The sequence below is a fragment of the Nyctibius grandis genome, chromosome 32 (assembly GCF_013368605.1).
Source record: "Nyctibius grandis isolate bNycGra1 chromosome 32, bNycGra1.pri, whole genome shotgun sequence".
NCBI classification, from domain to species: domain Eukaryota; kingdom Metazoa; phylum Chordata; class Aves; order Nyctibiiformes; family Nyctibiidae; genus Nyctibius; species Nyctibius grandis.
In genome coordinates, this window is record NC_090689.1 from 554,382 (window position 1) to 568,421 (window position 14,040).

Below are 14,040 nucleotides of genomic sequence, written 5' to 3' on the forward strand. Positions count from 1 at the left end.
GCACTCCATGTTGTGGGTCTTAGACACACCCAAATCCCCTTGATATACATTGAGAAAAATAAGGCCAATCTGTTAAGAGTATAAAAGGGATAAAGACTTCTGCAAAGTGGCCAAGCTGGGGGTCAGGCTGCCTGGGGCCTCGCTGGGCAAGAAGGAAATAAAGCAGCTCCCACACTTACGTGGGACAAGCCCCGAGTGGGAGATGTCAGGGTGGAGCAGCCCCACGCTGCCTGGCTCCGCAGCCAGTGGCCGTGTCGGCAGTGCTGGGCTTGCTGGCACTGAACGGCGGCCACGTGCTTTGGTGGAAGTATGGAGGGCAGCGTGAACCTTCTCTTCCAAACTGAAGGTCTTCACCTATTTTCCTCGCTAAAATACAACATCAAAATAAGCTGAAGATGATCTTAAACTAAAAGGAAGAGGTTTCAAAACAAAAATCTTCAGAAATGGGATCGGACCTGTGAATCTCTAGGCAACTTTAAATGCACCCTGGTCAAAAGTGCCTCTGGGTACCCTGCACTCTGAAGAATATCATTAAAAAGGGAAGTAAGCTAGATCATTGCTTGAAAAGATAATTCAACAGTGGCACAAGCCCTTCAGAATTTCAAATATGAAGTCTCCTCTGGGAGAACAGTAACTAAGGGATCCCAAAAGATCAACAAGGCTTTCAGGGACTTTGGGTTTCCTTTTTTTTTTTTTTTTTTTTCTTTAACGAAAGCTGTAGGCCTCATCCTTTCTCAATAGCCCAGAGGTGATTAGAGAGTTCCTGTGAAATATCAAACTGCTATACTCAGATGATAGAAAAGATGTGAATAACCATATCTTAGAAGAAATGTTTGAGCTTTGCCAAAAGAAAAAAAAAGATGGTAAGGACAAATCTGCAGAGAGGTAGATGTGTGTAAGAGTTTTATCACCTGTGTTAGAAGCTGGAACCCATGTTCCTTAAAAAGAAAGCAGTATGTTTAATCATTCCCTGGAAATGAGATCCCTGCTGTAACAATTAATTCATAAAGCTGCCAAGGACTCGCAGGCCTGTGGGAGTGAGGCTGGCATCCGTGATTAATGCTCACTGCAGGCGTGGGGCTGGGTTTCCACAGAACCAGCCGTAGGGGAGGCAGCAGAAATTACTTAACCCTGCCCAAGTGGGCTTTGTCAAGAGAACCCCCTATGAACAGATAACAAGAGGGAAATTGTAATTTTACAGCAATTCAACAGGTAATGTTGAATGCCTCTTGGGTCGCTTTTTGCTTCAGCAGAGGAAAAGCATTAGATATGATTGAAGGGTGCTCTCCATATTACAGATCTGAAGTGATGCAAAGAACTCGATCAGTGAGTTGATGCAAAAGGGATGGCCTGCAGCTGCTGTGCTTGGCTGTCCTGGGTAGCTGCAACTGGGGGAAAAAACCAGAAGAGCTACTCATCTGCCCTTGTTTTCTCTTTATGAGTCTTCACTGGAAGATCCAATAATATCAGGAAGTTCAAGAGGTAAATCAGCTGCTCTGCAAGCTGTGCTCAGTAACCCAGGCGTTGTTAGGGCCCCAGCTGGGAGCCTGGCTGGGCTGGGATCGATGCCGTGTGTGCAGAGCGTGGCTCGAGGAGTCAGGCATTCCCACCAGGAAGGAGGGAGGGCAGGCAGAGGGCCTCGAGTCATGATTATCATCTCATTAGGCGGGAAACAGCAGTTCAGTTTAATGAGGGAAAGAGGCACTTTTCTGATGTAACTGTAGTGTAACTAGACTAAGGGTAGTTTTATTTCTTTTTTTTTTTTGTGACTTTTATGAACACATGTACCTGTACTCTCTGTCTTGGACACTTTGGCTTTTTTTACCTTAATGTGGATTATTGTTACTTAAAAATACCTTGCTTTATCCATTTAATCTTAATTTGGTATGGCAAATCCATAAACTAGTTTTTTTTGGTTTAAGAAGTTTAGCAAGTACCCCAGCTCCCCAGCACATCCAAGGGGGGTACATCCTGCGGGATCCAAAGGATAACACTAGAGTGGGTTCTCATTTGAGCTACACAGACCGGGTCAGGTGGTAGTACCACTGGGCTAGGGGGAGGAGAAATACCATTTAGTGACTGCTGGTGACACTGAAGTCTCCCTGGCACGTGGGAGGATGCTGGGCTACATGTGCCAGCCCCCAGGCTCCCAGGGAGTGTTTCAGAGTTAGGTACCCGATTCCTACCAAAAACGTCACTGTGCACTGAACTGCATCGCTAGGTGACAGCATTACTCTTGACAGTTTATGCCAAGGTCCTACACACGACACTTTGGTAACGACAGAAACAATCAAAAGCCAGATTTGCGAATATGCCGTGGAGCAGGAGTAGAGAGACTCCCTATTGCTGCAGCACGGGCCTGGGAAGGAAGCACAAGTCCTGATTTAGTTCTGCGGAGCATTTCCATCCTCAAACATCCACAGTGTACGGTTTGCATTTACAGTGTTTGTGTGGAGAAGTATCAATATCAAATGAATGTCCCTCAGTAAGGTGTCCCACAGCACCACACACACATCCCCCCACCCCGTTTTGTTGAGCAGAAGACCTGCGGCCCCTGGGTTTTTAGAGGAGGCTGTGAGGGGCTTTAAAGGCAAACTAGGGAATAGCCCGCTATAGGAGGTGGGCTATCATGTTTCTGAAAAGCAGAAGTGACTCTGATTACTCCATTTGCTTCAATGCCGTGACGCTCCGTGACAGAGAAGAGGAGCTCGCCTTTGAGAGAGGAGGGTGAGCAGGGACTGTTGGTCCAGCCTGCCTGGCTGGGGAGCCTGGCACAGGGGGTGGGGGGGGCTTCATGGTGCAGAGGAAGGCCACTGAATTATAACTTCGAGCAGCTGAGGCCACAAAAGTGATAGTAGCATGGGCAGAGCTTGGAAAGAGGAGCAAAGTCACAAAATGGTCTGAAAACTTTGCTAGGCAGTGAGCAGTGCGAGCCCAGGAAGGGCGCTGGAGGGGTGCAGAGTGTTTTAGGTCAGAGATTTGATTGTGGTGTGGCTGCCAGCATCCACACACTGGTGTGTACCCCCTTGCCCTTTCTACCCAAAGGCTTTCATTCGCTGTATTCTGCTTGACTGATAAAAGATGTGTTTTTTAAAAGCCTACGCTGTGTCACCACAGACATGGGCAGGTTGTGTGGCTCCCCAGGAATGGCGTCTGTAAAGCCTTGCGCGTTCCTGGATTCCCTAGGGAGGGAGCAGCAGCGCACGGAGGGTGGAAGGCGAGGTCCCCCCTGGTCCGTGACACGTGTAAGGCGGTCTGGCAGGGCTTGGCACGCGTCGTTTGCGCAATCACGTACTTCATGTGAAGAGATTTAGTTTTCTTTAATTCAAACACTGAGTAATTTAAGAAACCATCTGTGATTCCAAAGGTTGATACGATTTTCTGTTTAATATCTATTTTAAATGTACTGTGATAATGGAGCACCGTCCCTTTTAGTCAGTCTAACCCAAAGAGAATCGGAGAATTATAATGAAATGAGAGGAACACTCCGTTTTAGTAAATTTTTCTTAAAGCATCAGCAAAGTAAAGAGGCTGATTTCTAACAAAGCTCTGTGTGCCTCTGAATTCATGACAACTAAAACAATTCTGCTAGCTCGCAGATTAGATTAGAATTGTAAAAATGAAATAAAATGCCATCTAGGTAAATGATCCACTGCCACAGGTGCTGAAAAACAATCCTGAGTAGAAATGGTCTAGGCACCAAATAATTAAATTGCGATGACAGATGATAGTTTAATAAGGTGATCGTTGGGAGAATTCTTGGTAGGCTTGCAATCTTGAGCGCTTCTAATAGCACTGGCTGGCACGTTTGGAGGGAGGCAGCGCAGAGGATTTGAAATGAGATTTCCACCTGATGACTGTCAGTTTTGCAGGGAGGACTGTGGTGTTTGCTTCCCACAGTGCGCTGTAGAAAGCCGTGTTGTCTGTCTGTACGTTAGGCAGCTTCTTCACATCATACAGCCTTATCGGGTTTCAAATGTATATTTTCAAGGGTTGTAAAACAACTAGCTTTATCCCTCCTTTGTTCAGATTTTTAACAGATTAAAAGGCCAGTGCATAACAATTAAGAACCAATCCTGTACGTACTGAGCACGTTCAAGTCTGATTCTCAGTGCCTGTGAAAGCTGGCAGATAACAGGCTGATCACAAGAAACCCCGTGAAACTGGAGAAAGAGACGCGTTCATTATATCCTCAGAAACACTGAGTTCTCGCACTGTATCACCAGCAAACCTTTCCTCTGAACTAGGTGATCTTGCATTAAAGAAGAGAAAAAGCAGTTGTTGGCCCCCAGGCAGACAGGAGTATTTTCTCTCCCAATAGAGGTATTTGGGTTTTGAGTACCAGTCTATTTGCTAGAGGCACTGCAGAACCACCAGCCGGCAGCACACATTAGATATTTGATATCTAGGCCAATGCGTATGATCAGATTAGAGGCAAAAGGTGCCCTGACATCAATGTGCTGTTGACACTCAAGTGTTTCCTGGTTTTTCTAGGCTGGCTCACAGAGCACAGTGACAGGGCAAAAGGGAGAAACCTGGTCTCATGATGCAACTCTGACCTCGTAATGACTTTTTTTTCCCTTGGGAAAAAGGCAAGCTTTAAAAAAAAGACTGTTTGTTTTGGAGTCTCATCTCTTCTTTTGTATTTGTGAAGTAGCACATGCTCTGACAGAAGCTGGCTTACCAAGGAGGTCAGTCTGCTTGCATTAGACTGGCAGAGTTAGCTGCACTTGTAGCGTCTCAGGAACTAAAACACTCACTGAAGAGCCAGTTCAGTTTTAGAAGCCCATTGTTTCCCATCAAAACGCAAACCGAGAAGGGACAGGTTGCAGCAGAGGCAGCTTTACTGCCATAAATTAAACATAAGAGGGTTTGGGGTTCGCAGTTGCTCTCCTGTCCTATCAGTGGAAGACAGGAGTGAGTTAGAGATGTCACAGAAGGTGGTAAGTCGTGGTAGCATATGGCTTCACTGCTGAGCTTTGCTTTCACAGGAGAATTTATTTAGATTGTCCTGATGCGTCTCTTGATCTGAATTTAGCAGGCATAACTATACAACCTTCAACATCAAGGCAAATGTTGCAACCAGTGGAAGGCCTCTCTATTAGATGGCAGAATAATTATTACTGATTTTCATGAGCTGTATTGATTTGAGTGTAGAACTTATTAGTCGGTATCTCAAACATGCTGTAGTGTTAAAATTCGTCAATACAGGTCTCATAAATGCCAATATGTAACAGCAGGTGCTGCTGTAATTTAGTAAATCATTATAATTTCTGTTTAGTAAATCGGTTGCCATCACTGTTAATGTTTAATTTGTAAGTTAGTGCATCACCCAGCAGTGTAAGAGGAATGAGGCTGCAAACACATTTTCAGTAAATATGATATAAATACTGTGACTCCTGCTATTCAGTACATCCCATATGTTAGCTGTTGATAACTGTGATTTTTCTATAAATACGGCATTGTACCCTGACCTTTAAAAGGGTAAGATGTAAAATTGAGAAATTTACAGTGATAAATATCTTTTGAAAGAAAGTTAAAAGGATCTGAATTTAGGATTGAGCAAGGTGAAAGGTTATTAAAGTATGTGCTTCCCTTAACGAGTTCTTAGGACTCGACCTGGGTTAAACAGGAATGCTGATCTTGAGCACGTGTTTGCTCAGGAAGGACGTGTCTCTTGACTTGAGCAAAAATGTCAAGTCTTGATTTAGGTGGGTTTGGATGGGATTTCAGGAGCTCCCCAGCATATGATAGTGTTGCCATCCCAAGGTAAGACTGTAAACCCTGTGAAGATACGTGGTCTAGTACATGTATGCTGAGCTCAGGTGACATGGCAACATACCTGCAGCACTGCTGGCTTCGTGTGCCTCTCCCCAGAGCGAGGGGGAGAAAAGTGAAGCCTTTTCTCCTCTGCTGAAACAATTGCTGCTGCCCATGCTAGCTATTTTGTAGCTAACTCGGGTATCTTTACATGATCTGCTGTCACGCTTCATAATAGGGGAGGAGAGAAATTTTGTGTGCCCAGGTGCCAGGAGGTGGTGGTGCCCAAATGACTGGCCAGGCTGTGTCCCAGGACAAATTCTGCCATCTTGCCCAACAGTCTGTCTCTGCTTTGTGGCCTGACACGCAGCAGTCGTGTGGCAGATGTGCATCATCTGCCTTATTGCGTGATCCAGCTTTTCGCGTGTCCCCTGCACACAAATAGTGTGAAGCCGCGGCAGCACCAAGGCCATGTCCCAGGGGCTCTTGGAAAGGAGAACTACAGGGAGAGACCTCAGCCCAAAGAAAGCGTTGTGGCAAACTGCCCCCCTGCTGTAACCACCCTTGTCTCAAAGGGTTCACACCATTGTGTATCCAATTTAACTCTCAGTCAATGGTAATTACACAGCTAGCCACTGCCCAGCTCTGGAGCTTTCCACTCAGGGAGGTGCGTGTCCATTAGTCTCTCGTACAATTTTACTGTAATTGCTGTCATCCTAAACCCTCTCCTCCACCACCCATGAAGAACCTGCCAAGTGTTTGTTCTTTTTCTCCCGAGTGCAATAAATGGCATGGAAAATAGTCTGGAGTATCTCGATATTTTATTACTAGTTATTTGCAAGTAGTGTCAAATTAATCCAGAGGAGCTTGTTTATGGTCTTTTTTTGTTGCTGTTATTTTTTATGCTTGGGTGTAAGCGAAACCATGTATTTGCTAGAATATCTGGCTCCTGAGTACGTCATCTTTGCAGTTATCTGTTTGGTCACAGCCAGCGGTGGAAGATGCTTCAGCCTTGCTGTTCTTAATGTTGTGCTGCACAAGATACCAGCAGCTTCTCTTACACTGAAGGTTTCCTAAGGATATACAGCTCTTCTCTGCTAAGCCTTTGATTCATGTTGAGAACATCATCTTGTCTGCATGATTTGTCATTTTCTCCTGATCATAAATCCTTATGCAAAGGAAACTATTTTAGTAATGAGCCCCCCACCAGGTCAGAGTGTGTGCGCTCCCATTTGGATTGAGAACTCCCAGTTAAAATTGACTTTGCTTCCCTTCAGGAGGGGGCCTCTATGTATGCCTGGTAGTAGGAGGAATGCCAGCCTGGCATCCCGTCTCTGGTGAGTGGCAGCGACTTTGGGTTCATGTCAAAGAAATCCACTTACCTTTCCTTCCTTTCCATTCTCTGTCCCTCACAGCTGCTTCTCCCAGAGAACTATTGCAACAAATATTAATAAAATACCACTGTCGTTTTGCGAGTGAGCTATTTGCAGTGCTTAATATCACAGCATTTTACCAAAATTAAACAGTACTTGATTGGAATTAAAAATGCCTTCCGCAGGTTAAGATCTTATCATTGAAGAGTCAAAACAATGCTGAATTGTCTGATTGTGATTGAGTCAGTTAAAAATACCCCCTTTCCAGTATGCCTTCTGATCTGTAAGCCTGCTGATATAAGTACATGAAACTCAGCTGGGGTGGAGGAGTGGAAATCTCCTGTTTCATTTGCTGCTTTTTCTGCCTTCAAGGCAAAATTCACAACATAAAATATGGAAATGCTGGTTCCAGTGACATGTTTTATACCACTATCCAATCTGGCTGCGATTTTAATATAAGCATCACACTAGCAAGTGTTTTATCTCCCTAAAATATCTCCCAAGTTTTTTAAATGTAGTTCCTTAAAACTTTCACAACAGTTCAAGTATGCATTATTTCTTCCTTTCCCTATTCTTTCCGCCTCCTGCCATCCTCACCAGCTTGGCAACGTTTCCTTGGCCCTTTGGTGACCGAACTTTCTCTCACTGGTATGAAATTATAGCTCAGTCTGTTTTCTTCCAGTCCACGGGAGGCAGGAAGAAACCTCGCATATCATGACTAAGTGACATTTAGCACATTGAGTATAATCAGTTTCAGCTCTTTTTGAGCAGGCACTGGTAGATTTAAGAAGTCGACGCAGTAGGAAGTGTCTTACCCACAACAGTCTGCCTACTCAGAAACAGCAAGTTGGACTTTATTTAATCTACAGCTCCTTTAAAGTGACAGTGTTGGTAAATGGGATGCTCGTTTTCATCTCCGTTTCTGGAAAGCCTCTTGCTGGTTCCGCTCTGTGGCACGGCGGATCTGGGTAACTGGGACTGCAGGGTAATGTTATTACCAGCAGCTCGCATGTCTCCAAGGAACTACTGTGGGTCGTGCTTTCAGGAGACCCTTAACAATTCCTCCCGCACCCTGGAGGGCACCAATCAATACCTGACTCTCTTGCTGGTGTTATCTGCACAGGATATTGGCAGGGTTTCCTACAGCAGGTGCTCATTAAGAAAACACAAGGTTCCCCTGCTCAGACCTCCATCCACACAGCGTTTTGTGGGCTGCATAATTCCTTGTGCGTAACGTTTTCCAGGAGAGCAAATGAAGTCATAGAATAAGGCAGATGTGCTGTGTAAATTCACCCCAGAGACCTGGCTATCGGCTCACCCCAGCTCATGTGATTGAGCCGTGGTTTTGATTTATTGTTCACATGCTTACGTGTATGTGGCCTTTTTCAGAAGTAAAACACAGAGCAGAAAATTCAGTAAAGCTGTTCTGAGGGTACAGCATGGGGAAGTACAAGATAATGGATGAGGAGGATGGATTAGGAGAGGCTTGAGACATGGTTTAGGGGAGAAAAGGAAGGCAATGGGATCAAAATTCTATTGGGTTGTCACAATTTCCATAGCAGTCATATCCCCAAACAAGTCAGGCAACATACTACTCTTAATTATACTGGTTTCAGACAACAGAGAACAACTGATGAACTCTTACAATGCCAACTGTTATAGTTAGAGGATTAGAACAATTAAAGGAGTGGGAAAGAGGCATCTTCAAGTTGCATATTGAATTGCAGAGGGGTACACAAACATGTTCCCCTGGGGCAGCAAATGCAGATGATAAAGGTTCACTACTGGCAGTAACATGAGAAGGCAGAAACAAATGGTGAGAGGCAGAAGAGAAGTATTTCCTTCAGTGGGCATCGCTGTAGCTGTTTACAGTGCGCGTGCTACAATGTACAGTGCAGAATGTGCAATAGTATTTTTCATGATTCACATATTGCTTTCCATGACACTTCCTTCGGTATTGGGAATTGCGTATCTCTGTGGGTCTGTATGCTTAATGTTGGAATAAAAAAAAATAAGTTTTAAAAGTCAGACATAAACTCTGCTTTATTTGGCCTCTCCTTCAAGTAGCTGCCACGTTTCCAGTCCTGTTTGAAGGCCAGATGAGGTAGTGAACCGCGGTCAATGGAAAATGCTGATCAGGATGATCAATGATTGATGTGTTCACACATGTTTATAAGGTCACATTTGGTTCTGTTGAAGTGTATTTTCTTTGAATGAGATGGGTGATCTGGACTCCTCAGTATAACCGCCCTTTTTTCTTCTTTCTTCACTTATGTTACCCACAGGTTTTAGTAGCAGTAATAATTTATTTGCATCTGGAACGTGGATGAAAGTGTTGGAAAAAATACAGGGAGACTAGTACCAATTCATTAGGAAACCCCATTAGAAACATCTTCTAATGATTCTCCCTTTGGCAAGCTAACACTTTAATTTTTTACAGTTGACTTGTTATTAATGTGTTTTTAACCAGAGTATTATGCTGCACTAAATCAAACCCCATATAAAAACTTAAATTTATCACAATGATGAAATGATGATTATCAATCAAACATGGTCTTGTTACGGAGCGAAACCAGGGGATTTCCTTTGCTTCTTGTTTTGTTTTTGACAAGACCTATTTTCCATAAAAATATCAGCTGACATTAATTGTCCTTATCTACTTTAAAGCTTCCTCAGATGTGTTGCTGGCAATCTTGGAGGCTGTTTGCAGCATAAGAGCAACACTTGTCCTCATGATCTAATGTGGTGTCTAAGAGCCACCACCACTGTAAGAAGTTACGCTACATAGGTTATTATTGTCAAAGCAAGTCTTTATTTTTCTGTGGAAAATAGGAATGTTTCATCTTATCTGCCATTATCACGGGAAGCAAGAGATCCCTCACTGAAACTCAGTGTATGCTTTCTGGTTTTCACTCATTTCTTATATCTTCTTTGGTTGCTATATAACTGTATCGATAGCATCTCTTATTCTGTAAGGTCTTTTTTTGTTAATGTGGTACATGTGAAAGTAGAAATGAAATATAAGAACAGTGGAAAACAATCTGTGACTCGTACCTTAAGCAATTAAATATTGTCAAATATCTTACTGTACCTGTCACTGGCTCAGGGTCAGCTGCGCCTCTGTCTCTGTCCGGCTCCCTGCGTGCTGTCTTTACCTGGCCAGGTGAGATATGTCATTCTGCCAGTCTCAGACCCTCCCTTTGGTGAAGGTTTCCTTTGTCTCAGCTGTGCCATCCTGACTTTTGAGAACTGCACTCCAGCCAACCACGCAGTGACCTGGGCATGCTTCCGGAACCAACGAGCTGTCTGTTCCTAACAGGAGCAAGGTGGGAAGAGTAAAAGGGTTCTGGAAAGGCAGTCTGCGTTGGTGCCTCCCCGTTTAGTCCTGCCCTGTTCCTCCCCTTCTGTTATTTCTGCGTAACTCTGCGTGTGGGTATGTGATGAAGTCTGAAGAACTGATCTAGAGTGAAAACTTCTCAGTTCTCCAGTCCTGTTTATCATAATGGCACACAGGCCTGTGTGCTGGCACGAGTGGGGATTGTCTGGGGGGATGCAGCGCAAGCGCAAGGCCCTGGGGACACTTAGACTGGCTCTGTCCTCAGAAGCAACGCTTCCAAACCCATCATCACCTTTACCCAAGAGACTTAGACCTTTTGGGAAGCCACCGCTTCAGCTGTGTGCTGCTGCCTTTTGTTGTGACTGGTTTTGGTGTGGGTTTTAAGGCTGTGTATTGAATAATAATATAAAATAAGGATGTAGATACTCATTTTAAGATATCGTAAGGGAGCTTCTGAAAACAGGCTCTGCAGTGCGTTTTCCTTTGTTTACTAATCAATAGGTACTTCTTTGGCTTACAGTTATTTCCAATCCAGCCTTGAGTGGTCACAGATCACTAACCTTCGGGTCATGCTGCACAGCTCAACTGTATGCCCAAGTGGCTAGAAAAGCTAGGACCTGATTGATGTGGACTCAGTGGCACTGACAATAGGACTTATGCTTATTGCATTGATTTTGGGTGTTTTTTTTTGCTAAAATGTTGGCCGCTGCTAGTTTTGATTTTCCTTGATGAGCTGTTTCAGGTATCTTTCCAGGAGAAGTGTGTGTAAAAAAACCTCATTACTTCTTTATCAGTGGTGTGGCACTGGTGAAAATCACCTGCCTCAGGGAAGAGGCATTTGTCCTTTTTTTTTTGTCTTTTGTTCTAGATTCAGAGTCAAGCAAAATTACATTTGTGTTTCCAAAACTTAATGTAGCACATGTACAACTTCAGGGCTCCAAGAAGTCTGAAAAGAAGTAGCTCTGTTTTCAGAGCTCGATCCAGCTGCTTTTTCCTAAGGAGGGTGTTCAGGCAATGCGATTTCTGTGTGGAAGGTCCTCAAAACATTGCCAGCATATAGTCACATGTGAAATTCCTTATTTTTCATTTTGACATATTAAAGACCTGCTGCTTTGGGAAAGTGGCTCTCCCTAGACATCCTGAGTAGGCAGTGAGTGGCGGGACAGTCTCCACTCCCGAAGGTAATCCAGAGCTCCTGAGTTAGGTCCTGGCTTTAAAATTACCTTCTGGAGGCACCTTCAGAGCTATACAAGGTGCCTAAGAAAATTAACCTTTTGGTGCATCCCTGGTCCTCTAATACTGTACATATTTCATGGTGTAAGTATTCCTTCTTCTGAAGTTCAGCTATACTGAAATCATTGAAACTGTTGCTTGTTTTGTAAAATGAAACTTCTGGAGGTTACATAATGGGGTCCCAAATTTGAGGGAGGAAGTCCAGAGCCATGTCATTGCAGGTAGTTAACAGGATAGGTTACCTTAGCAAAGCAGGTGGTCTTTCACCCTCTCTTTCTGGTATTAGATTGACAGCATGGTATATGCAAACCTGAAACATTCCTTTGTGAAGAACTATTAAGTGTAAATTGCAATATTCCCTGCCTCTGGATGTTAGTGGGACTAATTTAAAGGGAACTGCTAATTTAAATAAAATTTTTAAAAAGAGCAATCAGTGTTTGATCTTCTATGAAATATTTTGCCACTTGTGCTAGAGAAACAGCTGGTAGTTTTTCAAGTAGAAATTTACCACTTGGCAGAGGAAAACCAGATTTGAATGTGAAATGGTATGTACAGGAAAATGTGATAGGAGCAGTCATGGTGGGAGCCAGTGGTGAAACACGATCTTCAGTCTAGCATGATTAACAAAGTATTTTATTTTTCGTATGTGTATATCTAATTATCTTGTGTGGGTTCTGTTTAAAAGCTTTGTTTGTGTCTCCAAATGGGGTAGAGTGTAATTAAGTGCAGAAGGATGTAAATGACCTCTGACTGCACCTTATCCTGTTGGTTTATATTCTGGCACAGCAGTGAGTAACCTGCTAATATGGTGCATTTCACACCTCATTGCTGACCATATTAAAAGATTTTATCCTCTCTAATTCCTTAGTAAATATTAATGTACAGCATTCACTAGTATTTGTCTATTTCATTTACTTTACCCGTTCTTCTTTGTGATTCTTTTTATTCCCTTTATCCTATGGTGATTCTAATCAAAGCCAAATCCAGTTGTTTTAATGATCAGTTTTTATTAGTCCTCCAGGCAAACTGCACTGCAGAGATATGTCATTGGAGCCCAATATTATTATGCTTCTACAGAAATGATTAATTTAACCTTTTTGCATATTGCAAGAATTAAAAACATAATAAATCAGCAGAGGTTTATTATACTAAGTGATGTATGTAACCTATTAGCCATTTTGTTTGTTTTAGTTGTACAGTACTTGTCAAGATTTCTTAAAAAATCATCATTTATGGTCCTGATCCAAAGGCTACTAAAGCTGATGTGTAAGTTGCTGTGTTAGTTCCGTAGCTGACTGATCTCAGCTGCTCCCATATGAGACTCGGGATAAAGAAAGGAAAATATGAAGTTAAACCCAGGATTCCCACAGACTTCAGTGAGGCTAAGATTGCAGCAAGTTAAGTTTGGATTTTCTTAGTAATGACACTTCATTAGGTTTCTTTACATCAGCAAATATAAGTCCCAATATGCGCATAAAATTATATGTATTGGGGCAGCTTGTTTCTCAGATCTCTGCTGTTAAGTGTATTGTGGGCAAAACCATTTGGACTAGTGGCTGTAACACTGTCGTTACTGTCACTGGAGAATGCAGGAGCTGTGGTCATGGATCACAGCACCGGGCAAACACTGTGGGAAAAACTGGTCCCTGCCCCAAAACCGGGTTTACTCAACTGTAGTAACTCCTGTTTCAGCAAACAGTGCTGACAGCAAGAGAGGCAGAGGGCTTGTACGTGGCAGCAGTGCTCTTGGCAGCGATCTGAACCCACGCTCTTGTTTACGAGGCGTTTGGGGCTCAGCTGTGCCCTGGGCAAGAGGCGGCCTCCTGGGCCAGTGGTTTTGTTCTGAGGGAATTATTTTGGTAAATAGAGACCAGTCATTCAATTAAAAAATTCAGTGGGTAGATGGAATAAATATGTTGCATCTCACATGAATAAACGCAGAGTTGTTCTCTGAGTCATAGAAATGGTTAAAAGAGCCAAGACAGGACTTGGTCACCATCCTGCCAGCCTGCCTAGCACAGCAAGCATGGCCGGGAGGGGGGAGTCCCAGCAGGCAAAACAGCAGGAGTGATAATAATGTTCTTGATACTCTTATCATCCCAAGTAGGGCAAACAAAACACTGTAATTGGTTTGCAGTTCCAAAATATTTCACAAACACCAGACGGTGGAAATGTTTCAGTGCTTCTGAAAGGTCCCAAATCCGACTGCCAAGAGGGAGGCTCGGCGGCTGGTGCCCGAGGAGTGCAGCGAGGAGGACAGCTTGTGTGCTGCCTCGCTGCAACTGGCACAAACCCAGGCTGCCTGGCAGCGGGTCAGCAGCTTGCCTACCTAGCTGA

General features: G+C 43.7%; 1 protein-coding gene across 1 annotated transcript in view; it reads left to right on the top strand.

Moving 5' to 3' along the window:
• The window catches only part of LOC137675134 (glypican-5-like), a 345,701-nt gene that overhangs the window by 292,881 nt on the left and 38,780 nt on the right, over positions 1-14,040 (top strand). The window lies entirely within an intron of this gene.